General features: G+C 50.4%; 1 long non-coding RNA gene across 1 annotated transcript in view; it reads left to right on the top strand.

Moving 5' to 3' along the window:
• The first annotated feature begins 2671 nt into the window (after positions 1–2671).
• The window catches only part of LOC141164071 (uncharacterized), a 115097-nt gene continuing 92636 nt past the window's right edge, over positions 2672–25132 (top strand). Inside the window, exon 1 of the long non-coding RNA XR_012250828.1 lies at positions 2672–2802. This is a non-coding gene — a long non-coding RNA (uncharacterized lncRNA). The remainder of the gene's footprint in view (positions 2803–25132) is intronic.

The following is a 25132-nucleotide window of genomic DNA, read 5'->3' as shown; positions in this document are numbered from 1 at the left end:
TTGTCTACAGTTATCTTCTGTTTTCCTTGAGGGAAGGAGAAGTAAATTATGGATCCCATCAGCATATGCAGCACCCACATGTGAACCCTTCTTTTGTATCACCCAGCTTTTTATAATCCTGACTATAGGCTCATATTTCCAGGATGACCCAGATTGGCCCATTCAAAAGTTGCTGTCTGTGAATGGACAATGAGCCAAGTTGTGGCATTTCAACTATCCTGTGTCTCCCCCATGTCTCTCTATAAAGTAAATAGGAGATATCCTGCCTAATTGCAGACCATGTGTTTGCTTTGAAGCTCTTGGTTCTGGAGCTAAGGTGCCAGATTTGACACCTACAGCAAAAAGCCCCATTGTGCTTACAATACTGGTATATCCAGTTTCACCCTTTTGTCAACTAAATGTAACTTTGCTGCTGTTATACTTTTCCCTTATTCATGATATATTTCCTTCACAGACTGTCATGGGTGCTTTAAAGCAGTAAAACTCTATACAGCACCGTCACGACTCTAATGTCTCGAAAGACAAAGTGAGACAGCTGTATGATCTCCTCTTGTTCCCAAAAATGGCAAGATCAAGAATATTGCAATTTTGTGTTAGAACCTAGGAGCTTCCAATGACGCCACTAATGGTCAGGACTTGGAGCCAAGATATCATTTTCGAAGGCAGATTTAAGGTATGTATCTATAAAGATGATCATTTAGATATCAGGATGCCACCCGGTCTTCTGGAAAGGGTCTTTTAAAGGAGGCACATCATGGTCCTAGCAACCAAAGACGTTTTATCTCCTTTTCTAAGATCCCAAGATTAAGAGTCTTGTAATTTTGAGTTTTAACATAGAATCTTCTAGTGATGCCACTGATGGTCAGAGCATGGAGCCAAGGTACCATTTTCCAAGACAGACAAAGCACACGTAGAAAGGAGGGGGATCATTTAAATCTCAGTATGGGACCTGATGTTCTGAAATGGGTTCTTTAAAGGAGTAAAACTCTATAAGGCACTGCCACAGGACCAATGTCTCAGAAAAAGATGTTAGACATCGTTTGATTTCCTTCGTTTTCCACAAGCCAAGATCAAGAATCTTGTAATTTTGCATTGAAGCTTCTAATTATACAATTGATGGTCAGGACTTCGAGTTAGTGCACCTAGTTTTCCAAGGTGGGTAAAGGGTATGCTCTTGGGATGGATAAACTCCTACTAGTTAGAACTGTTATAACTTGGAAGCCAGAGGTAGACTATGTATAACCTTCTCCGCATTCCAAATCGTAGGATACAACATTGACCATCCAACAACCAGGGATAAGTCATCTCCTCTTAAAGACATGCGTCCAATGTCTTAATCTCCCTTGTCCAAGATCTTATAGGAACCAGAATACAAAAACCAAGATGAAGATTTCTCCGGACCTCATAAATGAGACGTTTAACCTTCACATTGACCCTTATGAGGTTTGTCATTAAGGAGATGTCTCGAGATATTGAGCAGAAGGTCACCACCTCCGACTTCTCCTCTTGTCCTACAGAGCCGCTTCTATTCCACAGAACAATGTCTCGCAACCCTGATACCTAATTATTTCCTAACAAGAGTCGGCGAGGTGCAGTTAACGTCTTCTCTTAAATAATTCTGCCATGACAATGAGGGACCCGATCATCACCTTAATGTTCTCGAGGATCACACAGCTTAAATGCCAGCCACTTAACCGCTTAATGCAATGCAACAACGGGTCTTAATAGTCGAGAGGTGTCAGGTTGTCAAAATGCGGAGCTCATTAGGGCAATTAGGCTGGAGAGCGAACCTGCTTAGCTAATGAACTGACCTCAGATGAAGGAGCTAACAACCCAGCAAATTAAGTTATTAGGCTGGATGACATCTTAAGTGGCGGATATGTAAATCTTAAATTAAGGATCAAAATTAGACAAAACTTCTTAATGTTAAGATTTTATTAACCTCTAAGTGTCTAATCAGCAGCAAAAGATGGTGGTATCTCAGGTGGATGCACCACATGGTAAAGCATTTGATGGTAGATGTGGGACCCCTTCCATGGAGGAGGCCCAAGAAGCCCCTCTACTCTATCCCAGGACCTGATCCCCATGGACAACAAAAAGATAAGTTTTCTGCGTGCACCTTCCAAGCTTTTTGGACACCCCTGATATCTTGTGATCAACTTTAGTCTGGAGAATGGGATGTAGCCATCAAAGCCCCAAACCAGAGAGCTTAGGTAATTTTTCTATATTAGATGTCTAGAAAAAAAAAAATTGAGGTGGTTATAGTTTTGAGATGTGGGTTAGGGGCAAAGAGGGTGAGTTTTAGTAACGTCCCTGCTTTGCAGCCTGAAGTTATGAACAAACACATAGGACAAAGTTTTTTTAGCTACTGAACCAGTTCATGAGGAACATGGCAAAACTCAAGAGAGGCCCAGCTCCAAAACAGGGAAGAGATGAAGCAGAGAAAATCTTTGTAAGCTTTGGTAAAATAATACATGATTTTGCGATACTCTGCTGGGAGATGTTTATGCTCTATGTAAGTGTATGGACCAGCAGAGCGACTAGGTCACTGGCCTGAACTGTGAATCTTCAGGAAACGAGAATATTTGCATTTTTACCAGAAAAGAACAGTTTCTCCATAGGTCTTGTGATTAGGATGGTGGAGTGAGTCATCAGCCGGTAGTTCCTCCTCTCCTCCTGAGTCTTTATAAAGGCTGAGCCTTCAGTCAACACTTTTCTTAAGATGGCATTATATGTGAAAGTGACAGTCTGTGATCCTGACCCGCAGACAGAACCTTCTATGCGACCCTTGTGGGTGTAGAGGTAAGATGGCGGGGGGAGGGGTGCAATGACTATTAGACTTTCCAAACTCAATCATTTACTTTAGGATTATGCACGATTGTAAAATTTCATGTGCCGATGTTGTGCCCAGGAGCACGATCAGCTCATCAGTAGGGTGCAACTACATTTACATTTACTACGGGTCAGTCCTAGTTCAGAGCATGGACCTCAGTTTATAAAGTTGTGTCCAAAAATTTTGTAAAAAGTTTTTCAGTTTTATATATGTATATATAACTGAAAAATGTTTTACAAAACTTTTGGATACAACTTTATACGTATTTTTTCATTTTTGTAGTTTGCATTCTTTTTTTTAGCCGGCGACAGTTTAGTCGTCGACACCAGGGTCCCGATTCATCATTGTTTTTTTTTTGTTGTTTTTTTTTCAAGGGTAAAAATAATTAATTCACTACTTCATCTGCGTCTTTTTTAAATTTCACTTGGTTTTGTCTGTTTTCTTTTCTTCTCGGATTTATGGCCATGATTTTCCTTATTCAGATGTTTTAGATTAATTCTTCATTTGTGACTTTTCGACATGCGGCAAAACTTTTCCGTAATTCTACTCCAGTGCCCTAACGGAGTAGAAAATCTGTCCAGTTTTATTTTTGGCACAGTTGATGACTCACGTGAGATATTTTGAAGGCTCGTGTGACTTTTTGCTCTGAAAAGGTGCAAGAATGCAAAAGATAAGAAAAAAGAGCATCTCTGATTTTGTGCACAATTCATCATTTCGCTTGCGCCATTTTGAAGAATTTGCCACAAAGAGGTAATGAATGCTAAAAGACAAAAAAGAAAAGTCACTTAAAATAATGCAAATGATGAAGGTCTTTCTCCTAGAGCCCCTGGGTCACCACTGACAGTGATTGCCGCTTTCAATGGTGTTTAAGTCCTCAGGACATGGGTACAAGTGAAAACTAGTAGGGATGAAGATGTGTCGGGCTCTCCGAACAAGCTTGGTTGGCATGAGTGAACTGGGTGTTGTATAAGGGGCATTCACTGGGGGTATTTGGTAGCTGTTTCAAAAGGTACTGAGTTAAAGTGAGGAGCCAAAAATGCCTCCGAAGCCAAATCTGCAGAGGTGCATCACCACTGGGAGAAAACATCATGACGGTCTGGGCCAGATGGAGAAGATAGGGCAAATCAACGACTACACCAGAGCAGATTTCACACGCGAGTCCCTGTGACTGTGAGGGGCAGGTCTGTATTTTGTTGTCCCAGTTATAGAGGTCATGTTATAGCGGTATTATTTATGTGATTTATATGTAGCTTTATTCTATAAAATTCATGATGAAGGTGGAGCTATAGGTGACTTTCAGTCTAGAAGGGTCATGCTGAGATTTTATGCTGTAGGTGGGGAAAAGCAACAGCAAAGAAGGAGACAACTGATATTTGATTCACACCCGGAGCAGAATTTACAATTCTGCACCTTTTTGGGCAGACGGCTGCTCAGTGTCGGCACAAATCTTTCTCTGGGATATAAGATATAGGGGGTCTCAAGTAAAGCAAAGTATTTTCAGCTTTTTACACAGATGTTGCATACTTGATGTTCAGACGGAATCTGTCAATTTCACCTTTTTCCACTTGAAGTCTCTGCAATATCCCTCCATGCTCCAAGTATTTACAACAGTGCCCTCCTGTATTACCATAGGAACATGCCACCGGGCCAAATAGTCACAGGTTCACCATTGTATCCGCCTTCTCTAGTATATACAGCAGTGCCGCATCAATGTCCTCTTTCCCCCAGTAGTGTCAGCAGTGCCTCCCCTATATGCTTGAGCACTCACAGCTGTGCCTTCCCTGCTCACCAGTTGTAACTGCTGGGATTTCACATTTTCTAAAGTAGATATTGTAGTACCCGGCTCAATTTACCTTAGCAGTCACAGCATTACCTCTTCCTTTTCCCCAGTAGTCACAGCAGTGTATCCTTCCGCACTTATAGCTACAGCAGTGCCTTCTCTTTCTCATTAGTCAAATACTTGCAGTTGTAGTTACAGCAGTGCCTCTCCCTGCACTTGTAGTTACAGCAGTGACTCTCCCTGCACTTATAGTTACTGCAGTGCCTCTCCCTGCACATGTACTTACAGCAGTGCCTCTCCCTGCACTTATAGTTACTGCAGTGCCTCTCCCTGCACATGTACTTACAGCAGTGCCTCTCCCTGCACTTATAGTTACTGCAGTGCCTCTCTCTGCACATGTAATTACAGCAGTGCCTCTCCCTGCACTTATAGTTACTGCAGTGCCTCTCCCTGCACATGTACTTACAGCAGTGCCTCTCCCTGCACTTATAGTTATAGCAGTGCCTCTCTCTGCACATGTAATTACAGCAGTGCCTCTCCCTGCACTTATAGTTACTGCAGTGCCTCTCCCTGCACATGTACTTACAGCAGTGCCTCTCCCTGCACTTATAGTTACTGCAGTGCCTCTCCCTGCACATGTACTTACAGCAGTGCCTCTCCCTGCACTTATAGTTACTGCAGTGCCTCTCCCTGCACATGTAATTACAGCAGTGCCTCTCCCTGCACTTATAGTTACTGCAGTGCCTCTCCCTGCACGTATAGTTATAGCAGTGCCTCTCCCTGCACTTATAGTTACAGCAGTGCCTCTCCCTGCACATGTAATTACAGCAGTGCCTCTCCCTGAACTTATAGTTACTGCAGTGCCTCTTCCTGCACATGTACTTACAGCAGTGCCTCTCCCTGCACTTATAGTTATAGCAGTGCCTCTCTCTGCACATGTAATTACAGCAGTGCCTCTCCCTGCACTTATAGTTACTGCAGTGCCTCTCCCTGCACATGTACTTACAGCAGTGCCTCTCCCTGCACATGTACTTACAGCAGTGCCTCTCCCTGCACTTATAGTTACTGCAGTGCCTCTCCCTGCACATGTACTTACAGCAGTGCCTCTCCCTGCACTTATAGTTACTGCAGTGCCTCTCCCTGCACATGTACTTACAGCAGTGCCTCTCCCTGCACTTATAGTTACTGCAGTGCCTCTCCCTGCACATGTACTTACAGCAGTGCCTCTCCCTGCACTTATAGTTACTGCAGTGCCTCTCCCTGCACATGTACTTACAGCAGTGCCTCTCCCTGCACTTATAGTTACTGCAGTGCCTCTCCCTGCACATGTACTTACAGCAGTGCCTCTCCCTGCACTTATAGTTACTGCAGTGCCTCTCTCTGCACATGTAATTACAGCAGTGCCTCTCCCTGCACTTATAGTTACTGCAGTGCCTCTCCCTGCACATGTACTTACAGCAGTGCCTCTCCCTGCACTTATAGTTATAGCAGTGCCTCTCTCTGCACATGTAATTACAGCAGTGCCTCTCCCTGCACTTATAGTTACTGCAGTGCCTCTCCCTGCACATGTACTTACAGCAGTGCCTCTCCCTGCACTTATAGTTACTGCAGTGCCTCTCCCTGCACATGTACTTACAGCAGTGCCTCTCCCTGCACTTATAGTTACTGCAGTGCCTCTCCCTGCACATGTACTTACAGCAGTGCCTCTCCCTGCACTTATAGTTACTGCAGTGCCTCTCCCTGCACATGTACTTACAGCAGTGCCTCTCCCTGCACTTATGGTTACTGCAGTGCCTCTCCCTGCACATGTAATTACAGCAGTGCCTCTCCCTGCACTTATAGTTACTGCAGTGCCTCTCCCTGCACATGTACTTACAGCAGTGCCTCTCCCTGCACTTATAGTTACTGCAGTGCCTCTCCCTGCACATGTACTTACAGCAGTGCCTCTCCCTGCACTTATAGTTACTGCAGTGCCTCTCCCTGCACATGTACTTACAGCAGTGCCTCTCCCTGCACTTATAGTTACTGCAGTGCCTCTCTGCACATGTAATTACAGCAGTGCCTCTCCCTGCACTTATAGTTATAGCAGTGCCTCTCTCTGCACATGTAATTACAGCAGTGCCTCTCCCTGCACTTATAGTTACTGCAGTGCCTCTCCCTGCACATGTACTTACAGCAGTGCCTCTCCCTGCACTTATAGTTACTGCAGTGCCTCTCCCTGCACATGTACTTACAGCAGTGCCTCTCCCTGCACTTATAGTTACTGCAGTGCCTCTCCCTGCACGTATAGTTATAGCAGTGCCTCTCCCTGCACATGTACTTACAGCAGTGCCTCTCCATACACAAGTGCTTACAGCAGAGCCTCTCCCTGCACATGTAGTTATAGCAGTGCCTCTCCCTGCACATGTAATTACAGCAGTGCCTCTCCCTTCACTTATGGTTATAGCAGTGCCTCCCTCTGCACTTGTAGTCACAGCAGTGCCTCTCCGTGAACTTAGTTATAGTAGTGCTTCTCCCTGTACATGTAATTACAGCAGTGCCTCTCCTTGCACTTACAGAAATAGCAGTACTTCTCTCTGCACTTGTAGTTACAGCAGTGCCTCGCTCTGCACTTGTAGTTACAGCAGTGCCTCTCCCTCCACATGTACTTACAGCAGTGCCTCTCAGTGCACTTATAGTTATAGCAGTGCCTCTCCCTCCACATGTACTTACAGCAGTGCCTCTCCCTGCACTTATAGTTATAGCAGTACCTCTCTCTGCACTTGTAGTTACAGCAGTGCCTCGCTCTGCACTTGTAGTTACAGCAGTGCCTATCAGTGCACTTATAGTTATAGCAGTGCCTCTCCCTCCACATGTACTTACAGCAGTGCCTCTCCCTGCACTTATAGTTATAGCAGTACCTCTCTCTGCACTTGTAGTGACAGCAGTGCCTCTCCCTGCACTTGTAGTTACAGCAGTGCCTCTCCCTGCACTTGTAGTTACAGCAGTGCCTCTCCCTGCAATTGTAGTTACAGCAGTGCCAATCCCTGCACTAGTAGTCACAGCAGTGCCTCTCCCTGCACTTATAGTTATAGCAGTGCCTCTCCCTGCAGATGTACTTATGGCAGTGCCTCTTCCTGCACTTATAGTTATATCAGTGCCTCTCCCTGCACTTGTAGTCACAGCAGTGCCTCTCTCTGCACTTGTAGTTACAGCAGTACCTCTCCCTGCACTTATAGTCACAGCAGTGCCTCTCTCTGCATTTGTAGTTACAGCAGTGTATCTCCTGGCACTTGAAGTCAAAGCAGTGCCTCTCCCTGCACTTGTAGTTATAGCAGTACCTCTCTCTGCACTTGTAGTTACTGCAGTGTATCTCCTGGCACTTGTAGTTACAGCAGTGCCTCTCCCTGCACTTGTAGTTACAGCAGTGCCTCTCCCTGGACTTGTAGTCACAGCAGTGCCTCTCCCTGCACTTGTAGTCACAGCAGTGCCTCTCCCTGCACTTATAGTTATAGCAGTGCCTCTCCCTGCACATGTAATTACAGCAGTGCCTCTCCCTGCACTTTATAGTTATAGCAGCACCTCTCTCTGCACTTGCAGTTACAGCAGTGACTCTCACTGCACTTGTAGTCACAGCAGTGCCTCTCTCTGCACTTATAGTTACAGCAGTGCCTCTCTCTGTACTTGTAGTGACAGCAGTGTCTCTCCCTGCACTTGTAGTGACAGCAGTGTCTCTCCCTGCACTTGTAGTGACAGCAGTGTCTCTCCCTGCACTTGTAGTGACAGCAGTGTCTCTCCCTGCACTTGTAGTGACAGCAGTGTCTCTCTCTGCACTTGTAGTGACAGCAGTGCCTCTCCCTGCACTTGTAGTGACAGCAGTGCCTCTCCCTGCACTTGTAGTGACAGCAGTGCCTCTCTCTGCACTTGTAGTCACAGCAGTGCCTCTCCCTGCACTTATAGTTATAGCAGTGCCTCTCCCTCCACATGTACTTACAGCTGTGCCTCTCCCAGCACTTATAGTTATAGCAGTAGCTCTCTCTGCACTTGTAGTTACAGCAGTGCCTCTCCCTGCACTTGTAGTTACAGCAGTGCCTCTTCCTGCACTTGTAGTTACAGCAGTGCCTCTCCCTGCACTTGTAGTGACAGCAGTGCCTCTTCCTGCACTTATAGTTATAGCAGTGCCTCTCCCTGCACTTGTAGTCACAGCAGTGCCTCTCCCTGCACTTATAGTTATAGCAGTGCCTCTCCCTGCAGATGTACTTACGGCTGTGCCTCTCCCTGCACTTATAGTTATATCAGTGCCTCTCCCTGTACTTGTAGTCACAGCAGTGCCTCTCTCTGCACTTGTATTCACAGCAGTGCCTCTCCCTGCACTTATAGTTATAGTAGTACCTCTCCCTGCACTTGTAGTTACAGCAGTGCCTCTCCCTGCACTTGTAGGCACAGCAGAGCCCACTCTGCACTTGCAGTTACAGCAGTGCTTCTCTTTGCACTTGTAGTTACAGCAGTGCCTCTCCCTGCCCTTGTAGTGACAGCATTGTCTCTCCCTGCCCTTGTAGTGACAGCAGTGTCTCTCTCTGCACTTGTAGTCACAGCACTGTCTCTCTCTGCACTTGTGGTGACAGCAGTGTCTCTCTCTGCACTTGTAGTGACAGCAGTGTCTCTATCTGCACTTGTAGTGACAGCAGTGTCTCTCCCTGCACTTGTAGTGACAGCATTGCCTCTTCCTGCACTTATAGTTATAGCAGTGCCTCTCCCTTCACTTGTAGTCACAGCAGTGCCTCTCCCTGCACTTATAGTTATAGCAGTGCCTCTCCCTCCACATGTACTTACAGCAGTGCCTCTCCCTGCACTTATAGTTATAGCAGTAGCTCTCTCTGCACTTGTAGTTACTGCAGTGCCTCTCCCTGCACTTGTAGTTACAGCAATGCCTCTCCCTGCACTTGTAGTTACAGCAGTGCCTCTTCCTGCACTTGTAGTTACAGCAGTGCCTCTCCCTGCACTTGTAGTCACAGCAGTGTCTCTCTCTGCACTTGTAGTGACAGCAGTGTCTCTCTCTGCACTTGCAGTGACAGCAGTGTCTCTCTCTGCACTTGTAGTGACAGCAGTGTTTCTATCTGCACTTGTAGTGACAGCAGTGTCTCTCCCTGCACTTATAGTTATAGCAGTGCCTCTCCCTCCACATGTACTTACAGCTGTGCCTCTCCCTGCACTTATAGTTATAACAGTAGCTCTCTCTGCACTTGTAGTTACAGCAGTGCCTCTCCCTGCACTTGTAGTTACAGCAGTGCCTCTTCCTGCACTTGTAGTTACAGCAGTGCCTCTCCCTGTACTTGTAGTCACAGCAGTGTCTCTCTCTGCACTTGTAGCGACAGCAGTGCCTCACCCTGCACTTGTAGTGACAGCAGTGCCTCTCCCTGCACTTGTAGTGACAGCAGGGTCTCTCTCTGCACTTGTAGTGACAGCATTGTCTCTCTCTGCACTTGTAGTTACAGCAGTGTCTCTCCCTGCCCTTGTAGTGACAGCATTGTCTCTCTCTGCACTTGTAGTGACAGCAGTGTCTCTCTCTGCACTTGCAGTCACAGCACTGTCTCTCTCTGCACTTGTAGTGACAGCAGTGTCTCTCTCTGCACTTGCAGTCACAGCACTGTCTCTCCCTGCACTTGTAGTGACAGCAGTGTCTCTCCCTGCACTTGTAGTGACAGTAGTGCCTCTCCCTGCACTAGTAGTGACAGCAGTTTCTCTCTCTGCACTTGTAGTGACAGCAGTGTCTCTCCCTGCACTTGTAGTGACAGCAGTGTCTCTCCCTGCATTTGTAGTGACAGCAGTGTCTCTCCCTGCTCTTGCAGATACAGCAGTGTATCTCCTGGCACTTGTAGTCACAGCAGTGCCTCTCCCTGCACTTATAGTTATAGCAGCACCTCTCTCTGCACTTGCAGTTGCAGCAGTGCCTCTTCCTGCACTTGCAGTTACAGCAGTGCCTCTTCCTGCACTTGCAGTGACAGCAGTGTCTCTCCCTGCACTTGTAGTGACAGCAGTGTCTCTCCCTGCACTTGTAGTGACAGTAGTTTCTCTCTCTGCACTTGTAGTGACAGCAGTGTCTCTCTCTGCACTTGTAGTGACAGCAGTGCATCTCCCTGCCCTTGTAGTGACAGCAGTATGTCTTCCTGCCCTTGTAGTGACAGCATTGTCTCTCCCTGCCCTTGTAGTGACAGCAGTATGTCTTCCTGCCCTTGTAGTGACAGCATTGTCTCTCTCTGCCCTTGTAGTGACAGCAGTGTCTCTCTCTGCCCTTGTAGTGACAGCAGTGTCTCTCTCTGCACTTGTAGTGACTGCATTGTCTCCCTGCCCTTGTAGTGACAGCAGTGTCTATCCCTGCCCTTGTAGTGACAGAAGTGTCTCTCCCTGCCCTTGTAGTTACAGCAGTGCCTCTTCCTGCACTTGTAGTCACAGCAGTGCCTCTCCCTGCACTTGTAGTGACAGCAGTGTATCTCCCTGCACTTGTAGTGACAGCAGTGTCTCTCCCTGCACTTATAGTGACAGCAGTGCCTCTCCCTGCACTTGTAGTGACAGCAGTGTCTCTCCCTGCACTTGTAGTGACAGCAGTGTTTCCCCCCTCACTTGTAGTGACAGCATTGTCTCTCCCTGCCCTTGTAGTGACAGCAGGGTCTCTCCCTGCACTTGTAGTGACAGCATTGTCTCTCTCTGCACTTGTAGTGACAGCAGTGTGTCTCCCTGCCCTTGTAGTGACAGCAGTGTGTCTCCCTGCCCTTGTAGTGACAGCAGTGTGTCTCCCTGCCCTTGTAGTGACAGCAGTGTGTCTCCCTGCCCTTGTAGTGACAGCATTGTCTCTCCCTGCACTTGTAGTGACAGCAGTGTCTCTCTCTGCACTTGTAGTTACAGCAGTGTCTCTCCCTGCACTTGTAGTGACAGCAGTGTCTCTCTCTGCACTTGTAGTGACAGCAGTGTCTCTCCCTGCACTTGTAGTGACAGCATTGTCTCTCCCTGCCCTTGTAGTGACAGCATTGTCTCTCTCTGCACTTGTAGTGACAGCATTGTCTCTCTCTGCACTTGTAGTGACAGCATTGTCTCTCTCTGCACTTGTAGTGACAGCATTGTCTCTCCCTGCCCTTGTAGTGACAGCAGTGTCTCTCCCTGCACTTGTAGTGACAGCATTGTCTCTCTCTGCACTTGTAGTGACAGCATTGTCTCTCTCTGCTCTTGTAGTGACAGCAGTGTCTCTCTCTGCACATGTAGTGACAGCAGTGTGTCTTCCTGCCCTTGTAGTGACAGCAGTGTCTCTCCCTGCACTTGTAGTGACAGCAGTGTGTCTCCCTGCCCTTGTAGTGACAGCATTGTCTCTCCCTGCACTTGTAGTGACAGCAGTGTCTCTCTCTGCACTTGTAGTGACAGCAGTGTCTCTCCCTGCACTTGTAGTGACAGCAGTGTCTCTCTCTGCACAGGTAGTGACAGCAGTGTGTCTCCCTGCCCTTGTAGTGACAGCATTGTCTCTCCCTGCCCTTGTAGTGACAGCAGTGTCTCTCTCTGCCCTTGTAGTGACAGCAGTGTCTGTCCCTGCACTTGTAGTGACAGCAATGTCTCTCTCTGCACTTGTAGTGACAGCAGTGTCTCTCCCTGCACTTGTAGTGACAGCAGTGTCTATCCCTGCCCTTGTAGTGACAGAAGTGTCTCTCCCTGCCCTTGTAGTGAAAGCAGTGTCTCTCCCTGCCTTGTAGTGACAGCAGTGTCTATCCCTGCCCTTGTAGTGACAGAAGTGTCTCTCCCTGCCCTTGTAGTGAAAGCAGTGTCTCGCCCTGCCTTGTAGTGACAGCAGTGTCTATCCCTGCCCTTGTAGTCACAGCAGTGTCTCTCCCTGCACTTGTAGTCACAGCAGTGCCTCTCCCTGCACTTGTAGTCACAGCAGTGCCTCTCCCTGCACTTATAGTTATAGCAGTGCCTCTCCCTCCACATGTACTTACAGCTGTGCCTCTCCCTGCACTTATAGTTATAGTAGTACCTCTCCCTGCACTTGTAGTTACAGCAGTGCCTCTTCCTGCACTTGTAGTGACAGCAGTGTCTCTCCCTGCACTTGTAGTGACAGCAGTGTCTCTCCCTGCACTTGTAGTGACAGCAGTGTCTCTCCCTGCACTTGTAGTGACAGCAGTGCCTCTCCCTGCACTTGTAGTGACAGCATTGTCTCTCCCTGCCCTTGTAGTGACAGCAGTGTCTCTCCCTGCACTTGTAGTGACAGCAGTGTCTCTCCCTGCCCTTGTAGTGACAGCATTGTCTCTCCCTGCCCTTGTAGTGACAGCAGTGTCTCTCCCTGCACTTGTAGTGACAGCAGTGTCTCTCTCTGCACTTGTAGTGACAGCAGTGTCTCTCTCTGCTCATGTAGTGACAGCAGTGTGTCTCCCTGCCCTTGTAGTGACAGCAGTGTGTCTCCCTGCCCTTGTAGTGACAGCATTGTCTCTCCCTGCACTTGTAGTGACAGCAGTGTCTCTCTCTGCACTTGCAGTGACAGCAGTGTCTCTCCCTGCACTTGTAGTGACAGCAGTGTCTCTCCCTGCACTTGTAGTGACAGCAGTGTCTCTCTCTGCACTTGTAGTGACAGCAGTGTCTCTCTCTGCCCTTGTAGTGACAGCATTGTCTCTCCCTGCACTTGTAGTGACAGCAGTGTGTCTCCCTGCCCTTGTAGTGACAGCAGTGTCTCTCCCTGCCCTTGTAGTGACAGCAGTGTCTCTCCCTGCCCTTGTAGTGACTGCATTGTCTCCCTGCCCTTGTAGTGACAGCATTGTCTCTCCCTGCCTTGTAGTGACAGAAGTGTCTCTCCCTGCCCTTGTAGTGAAAGCAGTGTCTCTCCCTGCCTTGTAGTGACAGCAGTGTCTATCCCTGCCCTTGTAGTGACAGCAGTGTCTATCCCTGCCCTTGTAGTCACAGCAGTGTCTCTCCCTGCACTTGTAGTCACAGCAGTGCCTCTCCCTGCACTTGTAGTCACAGCAGTGCCTCTCCCTGCACTTATAGTTATAGCAGTGCCTCTCCCTCCACATGTCCTTACAGCTGTGCCTCTCCCTGCACTTATAGTTATAGTAGTACCTCTCCCTGCACTTGTAGTTACAGCAGTGCCTCTTCCTGCACTTGTAGTCACAGCAGTGCCTCTCCCTGCACTTGTAGTGACAGCAGTGTCTCTCCCTGCACTTGTAGTGACAGCAGTGCCTCTCCCTGCACTTGTAGTGACAGCAGTGCCTCTCCCTGCACTTGTAGTGACAGCAGTGTCTCTCCCTGCACTTGTAGTGACAGCAGTGTCTCTCCCTGCACTTGTAGTGACAGCATTGTCTCTCCCTGCCCTTGTAGTGACAGCATTGTCTCTCCCTGCCCTTGTAGTGACAGCAGTGTCTCTCCCTGCACTTGTAGTGACAGCATTGTCTCTCTCTGCACTTGTAGTGACAGCAGTGTCTCTCTCTGCACATGTAGTGACAGCAGTGTCTCTCCCTGCACTTGTAGTGACAGCATTGTCTCTCCCTGCACTTGTAGTGACAGCATTGTCTCTCCCTGCACTTGTAGTGACAGCATTGTCTCTCCCTGCCCTTGTAGTGACAGCAGTGTCTCTCTCTGCACTTGTAGTGACAGCATTGTCTCTCTCTGCACTTGTAGTGACAGTGACGCACCCCTGGGCCTGTGTCGCGCAGCGTTGCGCACGCGGGAGCTTACCCGGAGCCGGATCTGTTGAGGGTTGTAGTCTCGTGGCGGTGACCCGGTCCGTGCCCAGGGAGTCAGACTAAGTGGCGCTGTATTAGCGGTAGATGTTGTACGACTACGCCACCCGTTGAATGCAGCGAAGGAGCTGCCGCTGCAGGGCAGACCGCTGAGGCCGGTGGTAGGATTGTGCAGCGTGATAGTATCACCCCCAACGGGAGGGGTATGGCCTCAGGGCAGCCGACGTGGATGATGGGGGTAGCAGGAACCACTCGGAGACGGTACGGTGTAGTTCAGGGTCTTTACTGGTGACAAAGATAGACCCTCCCGGAGTACTGGCTAGCGATTGGGGCCTGGTCAGTCCTTGAGCAGATGGGATCTCCCCTGGCCAGGCGGAGTTGTAGGCCTCCCAAACTAACTGTACTCTTCTGGCTACCTTGCTAGAGGCGGGTATAAGTAGCCCACGTCCCTGAGTGTACCGTGTGGTGCTCACCCGTATGGCCGGTGACTCGGGGCCTTCTAGTAGCTTCCGCTCCACGACGGCGGTGCTGGTCCCACGCGTGTGACCGTGCCTTCGGGTTTCTTGGCCAGAGGACCTGAAATCCCCTGCCGGTCGGTTTCTGCTGCTGAATAGGAGTTAGTCCCCACAGCCTCGGATTCCGGGTCCGGTGATAGCTTCTCAGTCAGGGCGAGCTCTGCAGCTGCCAGCCCCTGACTCCTTGTAGTACTGCTCCCACAGAGCTCCTGTTGTTTCTTCCTATGCTGCTTCTCTTCTCTGTCTCTACTTCTTCTCTACTCACTAACCCTGCCTCAGCCCTAGGTTTATATAGGGGAAGTTCTTCCATTCCCAGGACTGGGCAGGAGGTGTGGCATGCACAGGATCCCTGACCAAGAGACCTCCCACCTCCTCTCAGACATAACATTGCCGTTACTGTGGAAACCAGACCCCTGGGGTGCCACATTCCCCCCTAGTGAAATTTAGTACTCCGGGACTAAACATATTTTTAGAAAAACATAACAAGGTATAAACAATAATAATACAATAAGAAAAACACATAAAGATAGTTACGGCGTGTCCGCAACCGGGTGCAGTCTTTGAAGAAAAGCAAGTTGTCCATTTCACCAAAACAGGGAGACGTAACCAGGTAGGGGTCTGTCCTGCCCCGAGTCCTTAACAGTCTTTAGTCCATTCCTAGGTTACGCTCCAACCATGTACAAGGATTCCCGGTAAATCCACCAAGGACTCCTATAAATAACTAGAAACACATAATTATACACAAGCAACAAGAAAAACAGGTAACCACAAATAAAACAATTTATACACTTCAAATCCTCCAACGTGCGGGTAACTGGCCTCTAGTGGCCCTAGTGGACCTACGGAGCTGACTGTCTAGCCCTGAACTACAGGGTGTAGGAGCTGTCAAGGGTAAACTGGGCAGCTGTCTACCGGCTCTTTGGCTCACTAGGGGTACGGCAGACTCACTATAAGCAGAGGGTTGATCCTCCTGTTCTGCTTGTGTGGAGTCTTCTGCCTCCTGGACCGGCTGTTCTTCCAGCTCTACCTGTTGCTCCGTAGGTGCTTGGGATGCTGGTTGGAGGAAGGTGAGTACGGGTACCACAACTGCGCCATTGACTTGAGTCCAAGACCGAGGGAAGTCTCCGAGCACAGTACTAACCATGTCTTCCCTTTCCTCTACGGGTCGAGGGTCTTCTTGTTCCTCTTCAGGGTTCCGTAGCTGTTCGGGACAATTCTTCAGGTGATCCCGGGATACAATGGTTGTGGTTTCCCCTCCGTCTTTACTGATGGTACAGACCTTTGGGTTGTCGTGGCTTGAGGGCAGTACGATGTACGGGTCCTTCTCCCACTGGTCGTCCAACTTGTGGAGCCGCCTTTTCCTCTTCAAGACCTGCTCTCCGGGTACCAGGGGAACAGCGGGAGCATACTGGTTGTAAGTTTTCTCTTGTCTTTCCCTAGCTTGACAGAGACTTCGCTCCACGCTCTCCTGTACTTTCCGGTACTGCTGCTGCCTCTCTGTGTCCCAGTCTGCTTCTGGTGAAGTGTCCTCGGGTGTCAGGACTCCCATCTCCAGGTCAACAGGTAGCTTACCAGGCCTTGCCCTCGGGATATAGGGCATGGTGAAAGGCATGACCGCAACGGCGGTGGCGCTGGCGGGGGTTGAAGCGGTGAAGCTCTCCTCCGTATCCGACATCCTTCTCCCCCCTAGTGGACCGTGGCCTACCTTGCGATGATCCTCTTCCGTAGGCCGCGGCTCCGCAGTGGATCGTCAGGGTTGAGGACCTTCCGTCGCGCTCCTGTGACGTCAGCGTCTGCTGGGCTCCTTCCAGGACCTTACGCGACGTCTGGACGTGAGGCGGGGCTTCAGTTCTCGCGCGCTTTTGGAGTCCACGCCCCTCTTCTTCCCGCGCGGCGTCTTCAAGATGGCGTCCAACGGCGGGAAAACTCCACGGAAGGCGGGAAGAAGGCTGAAAATGGCGCCGGATGGCGGGAATCTTCACCGATGGCGGGAAGAAGGCTGAAGATGGCGCCGGATGGCGGGAATCTTCACCACTGGTAAGTTTGAACAGTCTTTTTCAGGCACGCAGTACCCGGTGGTTGCGGGCACGAGATCCTGCCGACTACGCCAAAAGTTGACGCACCCCTGGGCCTGTGTCGCGCAGCGTTGCGCACGCGGGAGCTTACCCGGAGCCGGATCTGTTGAGGGTTGTAGTCTCGTGGCGGTGACCCGGTCCGTGCCCAGGGAGTCAGACTAAGTGGCGCTGTATTAGCGGTAGATGTTGTACGACTACGCCACCCGTTGAATGCAGCGAAGGAGCTGCCGCTGCAGGGCAGACCGCTGAGGCCGGTGGTAGGATTGTGCAGCGTGATAGTATCACCCCCAACGGGAGGGGTATGGCCTCAGGGCAGCCGACGTGGATGATGGGGGTAGCAGGAACCACTCGGAGACGGTACGGTGTAGTTCAGGGTCTTTACTGGTGACAAAGATAGACCCTCCCGGAGTACTGGCTAGCGATTGGGGCCTGGTCAGTCCTTGAGCAGATGGGATCTCCCCTGGCCAGGCGGAGTTGTAGGCCTCCCAAACTAACTGTACTCTTCTGGCTACCTTGCTAGAGGCGGGTATAAGTAGCCCACGTCCCTGAGTGTACCGTGTGGTGCTCACCCGTATGACCGGTGACTCGGGGCCTTCTAGTAGCTTCCGCTCCACGACGGCGGTGCTGGTCCCACACGTGTGACCGTGCCTTCGGGTTTCTTGGCCAGAGGACCTGCAATCCCCTGCCGGTCGGTTTCTGCTGCTGGATAGGAGTTAGTCCCCACAGCCTCGGACTCCGGGTCCGGTGATAGCTTCTCAGTCAGGGAGAGCTCTGCAGCTGCCAGCCCCTGACTCCTTGTAGTACTGCTCCCACAGAGCTCCTGTTGTTTCTTCCTATGCTGCTTCTCTTCTCTGTCTCTACTTCTTCTCTACTCAGTAACCCTGCCTCAGCCCTAGGTTTATATAGGGGAAGTTCTTCCCCTCCCAGGACTGGGCAGGAGGTGTGGCAGCACAGGATCCCTGACCAAGAGAACTCCCACCTCCTCTCAGACATAACATTGCCGTTACTGTGGAAACCAGACCCCTGGGGTGCCACAACAGCAGTGTCTCTCTCTGCACATGTAGTGACAGCAGTGTCTCTCCCTGCCCTTGTAGTGACAGCAGTGTCTCTCTCTGCACTTGTAGTGACAGCAGTGTCTCTCTCTGCACTTGTAGTGACAGCAGTGTCTCTCCCTGCACTTGTAGTGACAGCAGTGTCTCTCTCTGCACTTGTAGTGACAGCAGTGTCTCTCTCTGCACTTGTAGTGACAGCAGTGTGTCTCCCTGCCCTTGTAGTGACAGCATTGTCTCTCCCTGCCCTTGTAGTGACAGCAGTGTCTCTCTCTGCCCTTGTAGTGACAGCAGTGTCTCTCCCTGCACTTGTAGTGACAGCAATGTCTCTCTCTGCACTTGTAGTGACTGCATTGTCTCCCTGCCCTTGTAGTGACAGCAGTGTCTCTCCCTGCCCTTGTAGTGAAAGCAGTGTCTCTCCCTGCCCTTGTAGTGAAAGCAGTGTCTCTCCCTGCCTTGTAGTGACAGCAGTGTCTATCCCTGCCCTTGTAGTGACAGCAGTGTCTATCCCTGCCCTTGTAGTCACAGCAGTGTCTCTCCCTGCACTTGTAGTCACAGCAGTGCCTCTCCCTGCACTTGTAGTCACAGCAGTGCCTCTCCCTGCACTTATAGTTATAGCAGTGCCTCTCCCTCCACATGTACATACAGCTGTGCCTCTCCCTGCACTTATAGTTATAGTAGTACCTCTCCCTGCACTTGTAGTTACAGCAGTGCCTCTTTCTGCACTTGTAGTCACAGCAGTGCCTCTCCCTGCACTTGTAGTGACAGCAGTGTCTCTCCCTGCACTTGTAGTGACAGCAGTGTCTCTCCCTGCACTTGTAGTGACAGCAGTGCCTCTCCCTGCACTTGTAGTGACAGCAGTGTCTCTCCCTGCACTTGTAGTGACAGCAGTGTCTCTCCCTGCACTTGTAGTGACAGCATTGTCTCTCCCTGCCCTTGTAGTGACAGCAGTGTCTCTCCCTGCACTTGTAGTGACAGCATTGTCTCTCTCTGCACTTGTAGTGACAGCAGTGTCTCTCTCTGCACATGTAGTGACAGCAGTGTGTCTCCATGCCCTTGTAGTGACAGCAATGTGTCTCCCTGCCCTTGTAGTGACAGCATTGTCTCTCCCTGCACTTGTACTGACAGCAGTGTCTCTCTCTGCACTTGTAGTGACAGCAGTGTCTCTCCCTGCACTTGTAGTGACAGCAGTATCTCTCTCTGCACTTGTAGTGACAGCAGTGTCTCTCTCTGCACATGTAGTGACAGCAGTGTGTCTCCCTGCCCTTGTAGTGACAGCATTGTCTCTCCCTGCACTTGTAGTGACAGCAGTGTCTCTCCCTGCACTTGTAGTGAGAGCAGTGTCTCTCACTGCATTTGTAGTGACAGCAGTGTCTCTCTCTGCACATGTATTGACAGCAGTGTGTCTCCCTGCCCTTGTAGTGACAGCAGTGTCTCTCCCTGCCCTTGTAGTGACAGCAGTGTCTCTCCCTGCCCTTGTAGTGACAGCAGTGTCTCTCCCTGCACTTGTAGTGAGAGCAGTGTCTCTCACTGCATTTGTAGTGACAGCAGTGTCTCTCTCTGCACATGTATTGACAGCAGTGTGTCTCCCTGCCCTTGTAGTGACAGCAGTGTCTATCCCTGCCCTTGTAGTGACAGAAGTGTCTCTCCCTGCCCTTGTAGTGACAGCAGTGTCTCTCCCTGCACTTGTAGTCACAGCAGTGCCTCTCCCTGCACTTATAGTTATAGTAGTACCTCTCCCTGCACTTGTAGCTACAGCAGTGCCTCTCCCTGCAATTGTAGTGACGGCAGTGTCTCTCCCTGCACTTGTAGTGACAGCAGTGTCTCTCCCTGCCCTTGTAGTGACAGCAGTGTCTCTCCCTGCCCTTGTAGTGACAGCAGTGTCTCTCTCTGCACTTGTAGTGACAGCAGTGTCTCTCTCTGCACTTGTAGTGACAGCAGTGTCTCTCCCTGTACTTGTAGTGACAGCAGTGCCTTTCCCTGCAGTTGTAGTTACAGCAGTGTCTCTCTCTGCACTTGTAGTGACAGCAGTGTCTCTCCCTGCACTTGTAGTGACAGCAGTGCCTCTCCCTGCACTTGTAGTGACAGCAGTGTCTCTCTCTGCACTTGTAGTGACAGCAGTGTCTCTCTCTTCACTTGTAGTGACAGCAGTGTCACTCTCTGCACTTGTAGTGACAGCAGTGCCTCTCCCTGCACTTGTAGTGACAGCAGTGTCTCTCTCTGCACTTGCAGTGACAGCAGTGTCTCTCCCTGCCCTTCTAGTGACAGCAGTGCCTTTCCCTGCACTTGTAGTGACTGCACTGTGTCTCTCGGCACTTGTAGTGACAGCAGTGCCTCTCCCTGCACTTGTAGTGACAGCAGTGCCTCTCCCTGCACTTGTAGTGACAGCAGTGTCTCTCTCTGCCCTTCTAGTGACAGCAGTGCCTTTCCCTGCACTTGTAGTGACAGCAGTGTCTCTCTCGGCACTTGTAGTGACAGCAGTGCCTCTCCCTGCACTTGTAGTGACGGCAGTGTCTCTCCCTGCCCTTCTAGTGACAGCAGTGCCTTTCCCTGCACTTGTAGTGACAGCAGTGTCTCTCTCGGCACTTGTAGTGACAGCAGTGCCTCTCCCTGCACTTGTAGCGACAGCAGTGCCTCTCCCTGCACTTGTAGTGACAGCAGTGTCTCTCTCTGCACTTGGAGTGACAGCAGTGTCTCTCCCTGCACTTGTAGTGACAGCAGTGTCTCCCTGCACTTGTAGTGACATCAGTGTCTCTCCCTGCACTTGTAGTGACAGCAGTGCCTCTCCCTGCACTTGTAGTGACAGCAGTGTCTCTCCCTGCACTTGTAGTGACAGCAGTGCCTCTCCCTGCACTTGTAGTGACAGCAGTGTCTCTCCCTGCACTTGTAGTGACAGCAGTGTCTCTCTCTGCACTTGTAGTGACAGCAGTCTCTCCCTGCACTTGTAGTGACAGCAGTGTATCTCCCTGCTCTTGTAGTGACAGCAGTGTCTCTCTCTGCACTTGTAGTGACAGCAGTGTCTCTCTCTGCACTTGTAGTGACACCAGTGCCTCTCTCTGCACTTGTAGTGACAGCAGTGTCTCTCTCTGCACTTGTAGTGACAGCAGTGCCTCTCCCTGCCCTTGTAGTGACAGCAGTGCCTCTCCCTGCCTTTGTAGTGACAGCAGTGCCTCTTCCTGCACTTGTAGTGACAGCAGTGTCTCTCCCTCCACTTGTAGTGACAGCAGTGTCTCTCCCTGCACTTGTAGTCACAGCAGTGTCTCTCCCTGCACTTCTAGTGACAGCAGTGTCTCTCCCTGCACTTGTAGTGACAGCAGTGTGACTCCCTGCACTTGTAGTGACAGCAGTGTATCTCCCTGCACTTGTAGTGACAGCAGTTTCTCTCCCTGCACTTGTAGTGACAGCAGTGTCTCTCCCTGCACTTGTAGTGACAGCAGTGTCTCTCCCTGCACTTGTAGTGACAGCAGTGTCTCTCCCTGCACTTGTAGTGACAGCAGTGTCTCTCCCTGCACTTGTAGTGACAGCAGTGCCTTTCCCTGCACTTGTAGTGACAGCAGTGTCTCTCTCTGCACTTGTAGTGACAGCAGTGTCTCTCTCTGCACTTGTAGTGACAGCAGTGTCTCTCCCTGCACTTGTAGTGACAGCAGTGTCTCTCCCTGCACTTGTAGTGACAGCAGTGTCTCTCTCTGCACTTGTAGTGACAGCAGTGTCTCTCCCTGCACTTGTAGTGACAGCAGTGCCTTTCCCTGCACTTGTAGTGACAGCAGTGTCTCTCTCTGCACTTGTAGTGACAGCAGTGTCTCTCTCTGCACTTGTAGTGACAGCAGTGTCTCTCCCTGCACTTGTAGTGACAGCAGTGCCTCTCCCTGCACTTGTAGTGACAGCAGTGTCTCTCCCTGCACTTGTAGTGACAGCAGTGTATCTCCCTGCACTTGTAGTGACAGCATTGTCTCTCTCTGCACTTGTAGTGACAGCAGTGCCTCTCCCTGCACTTGTAGTGACAGCAGTGTCTCTCCCTGCACTTGTAGTAACAGCAGTGTCTCTCTCTGCACTTGTAGTGACAGCAGTGTCTCTCCCTGCACTTGTAGTGATAGCAGTGTCTCTCTCTGCACTTGTAGTGACAGCAGTGTCTCTCTCTGCACTTGTAGTGACAGCAGTGTCTCTCCCTGCACTTGTAGTGACAGCAGTGCCTCTTTCTGCACTTGTAGTGACAGCAGTGTCTCTCTCTGCACTTGTAGTGACAGCAGTGCCTCTCCCTGCACTTGTAGTGACAGCATTGTCTCTCTCTGCACTTGTAGTGACAGCAGTGCCTCTCCCTGCACTTGTAGTGACAGCAGTGTCTCTCTCTGCACTTGTAGTGACAGCAGTTTCTCTCTCTGCACTTGTAGTGACAGCAGTGTCTCTCCCTGCACTTGTAGTGACAGCAGTGTCTCTCCCTGCACTTGTAGTGACAGCAGTGTCTCTCCCTGCACTTGTAGTGACAGCAGTGTCTCTCCCTGCACTTGTAGTGACAGCAGTGCCTCTTTCTGCACTTGTAGTGACAGCAGTGTCTCTCTCTGCACTTGTAGTGACAGCAGTGTCTCTCCCTGCACTTGTAGTGACAGCAGTGCCTCTTTCTGCACTTGTAGTGACCGCAGTGTCTCTCTCTGCACTTGTAGTTACAGCAGTGCCTCTCCTGCACTTGTAGTGACAGCATTGTCTCTCTCTGCACTTGTAGTGACAGCAGTGTCTCTCCCTGCACTTGTAGTGACAGCAGTGTCTCTCCCTGCACTTGTAGTGACAGCAGTGTCTCTCCCTGCCCTTGGAGTGACAGCAGTGCCTTTCCCTGCCCTTGGAGTGACAGCAGTGTCTCTCTCTGCACTTGTAGTGACAGCAGTGTCTCTCTCTGCACTTGTAGTAACAGCAGTGTCTCTCCCTGCACTTGTAGTGACAGCAGTGTCTCTCCCTGCACTTGTAGTGACAGCAGTGTCTCTCTCTGCACTTGTAGTGACAGCAGTGTCTCTCCCTGCACTTGTAGTGACAGCAGTGTCTCTCTCTGAACTTGTAGTGACAGCAGTGCCTATTTCTGCACTTGTAGTGACAGCAGTGTCTCTCTCTGCACTTGTAGTGACAGCAGTGTCTCTCTCTGCACTTGTAGTGACAGCAGTGTCTCTCTCTGCACTTGTAGTGATAGCAGTGTCTCTCCCTGCACTTGTAGTGACAGCAGTGTCTCTCCCTGCACTTGTAGTGACAGCAGTGTCTCTCCCTGCACTTGTAGTGACAGCAGTGTCTCTCCCTGCACTTGTAGTGACAGCAGTGTCTCTCTCTGCACTTGTAGTGACAGCAGTGTCTCTCCCTGCACTTGTAGTGACAGCAGTGCCTCTCCCTGCACTTGTAGTGACAGCAGTGCCTCTCCCTGCACTTGTAGTGACAGCAGTGTCTCTCCCTGCACTTGTAGTGACAGCAGTGCCTTTCCCTGCCCTTGGAGTGACAGCAGTGTCTCTCTCTGCACTTGTAGTGACAGCAGTGTCTCTCTCTGCACTTGTATTAACAGCAGTGTCTCTCCCTGCACTTGTAGTGACAGCAGTGTCTCTCCCTGCACTTGTAGTGACAGCAGTGTCTCTCCCTGCACTTGTAGTGACAGCAGTGTCTCTCTCTGCACTTGTAGTGTCAGCAGTGTCTCTCCCTGCACTTGTAGTGACAGCAGTGTCTCTCCCTGCACTTGTAGTGACAGCAGTGTCTCTCCCTGCACTTGTAGTGACAGCAGTGCCTCTTTCTGCACTTGTAGTGACAGCAGTGTCTCTCTCTGCACTTGTAGTGACAGGAGTGCCTCTCCCTGCACTAGTAGTGACAGCATTGTCTCTCTCTGCACTTGTAGTGACAGCAGTGCCTCTCCCTGCACTTGTAGTGACAGCAGTGTCTCTCTCTGCACTTGTAGTGACAGCAGTGCCTCTCCCTGCACTTGTAGTGACAGCAGTGTCTCTCTCTGCACTTGTAGTGACAGCAGTGTCTCTCCCTGAACTGGTAGTGACAGCAGTGTCTCTCCCTGCACTTGTAGTGACAGCAGTGTCTCTCTCTGCACTTGTAGTGACAGCAGTGTCTCTCCCTGCACTTGTAGTGACAGCAGTGCCTCTTTCTGCACTTGTAGTGACAGCAGTGTCTCTCCCTGCACTTGTAGTGACAGCAGTGCCTCTCCCTGCACTTGTAGTGACAGCAGTGCCTCTTTTTGCACTTGTAGTGACAGCAGTGTCTCTCCCTGCACTTGTAGTCACAGCAGTGCCTCTTTCTGCACTTGTAGTGACAGTAGTGTCTCTCTCTGCACTTGTAGTGACAGCAGTTTCTCTCCCTGCACTTGTAGTGACAGCAGTGCCTCTTTCTGCACTTGTAGTGACAGCAGTGTCTCTCTCTGCACTTGTAGTGACAGCAGTGTCTCTCCCTGCACTTGTAGTGACAGCAGTGCCTCTTTCTGCACTTGTAGAGACCGCAGTGTCTCTCTCTGCACTTGTAGTTACAGCAGTGCCTCTCCCTGCACTTGTAGTGACAGCATTGTCTCTCTCTGCACTTGTAGTGACAGCATTGTTTCTCTCTGCACTTGTAGTGACAGCAGTGCCTCTCACTGCACTTGTAGTGACAGCAGTGTCTCTCTCTGCACTTGTAGTCACAGCAGTGCCTCTCCCTGCACTTGTAGTGACAGTAGTGTCTCTCTCTGCACTTGTGGTGACAGCAGTGTCTCTCCCTGCACTTGTAGTGACAGCAGTGTCTCTCTCTGCACTTGTAGTGACAGCAGTGTCTCTCCCTGCACTTGTAGTGACAGCAGTGCCTCTTTCTGCACTTGTAGTGACAGCAGTGTCTCTCTCTGCACTTGTAGTGACAGCAGTGCCTCTCCCTGCACTTGTAGTGACAGCAGTGCCTCTTTCTGCACTTGTAGTGACAGCAGTGTCTCTCCCTGCACTTGTAGTTACAGCAGTGCCTCTTTCTGCACTTGTAGTGACAGAAGTGTCTCTCTCTGCACCTGTAGTCACAGCAGTGTCTCTCCCTGCACTTGTAGTGACAGCAGTGCCTCTTTCTGCACTAGTAGTGAAAGCAGTGTCTCTCTCTGCACTTGTAGTGACAGCAGTGTCTCTCCCTGCACTTGTAGTGACAGCAGTGCCTCTTTCTGCACTTGTAGTGACAGCAGTGTCTCTCCCTGCACTTGTAGTGACAGCAGTG

The sequence above is a fragment of the Phyllobates terribilis genome, unplaced genomic scaffold (genome assembly GCF_046119375.1).
Source record: "Phyllobates terribilis strain yellow unplaced genomic scaffold, ASM4611937v1 Scaffold_1__5_contigs__length_1240528914, whole genome shotgun sequence".
NCBI lineage: Eukaryota > Metazoa > Chordata > Amphibia > Anura > Dendrobatidae > Phyllobates > Phyllobates terribilis.
This window is presented reverse-complemented; position numbering and strand designations above follow the sequence as displayed.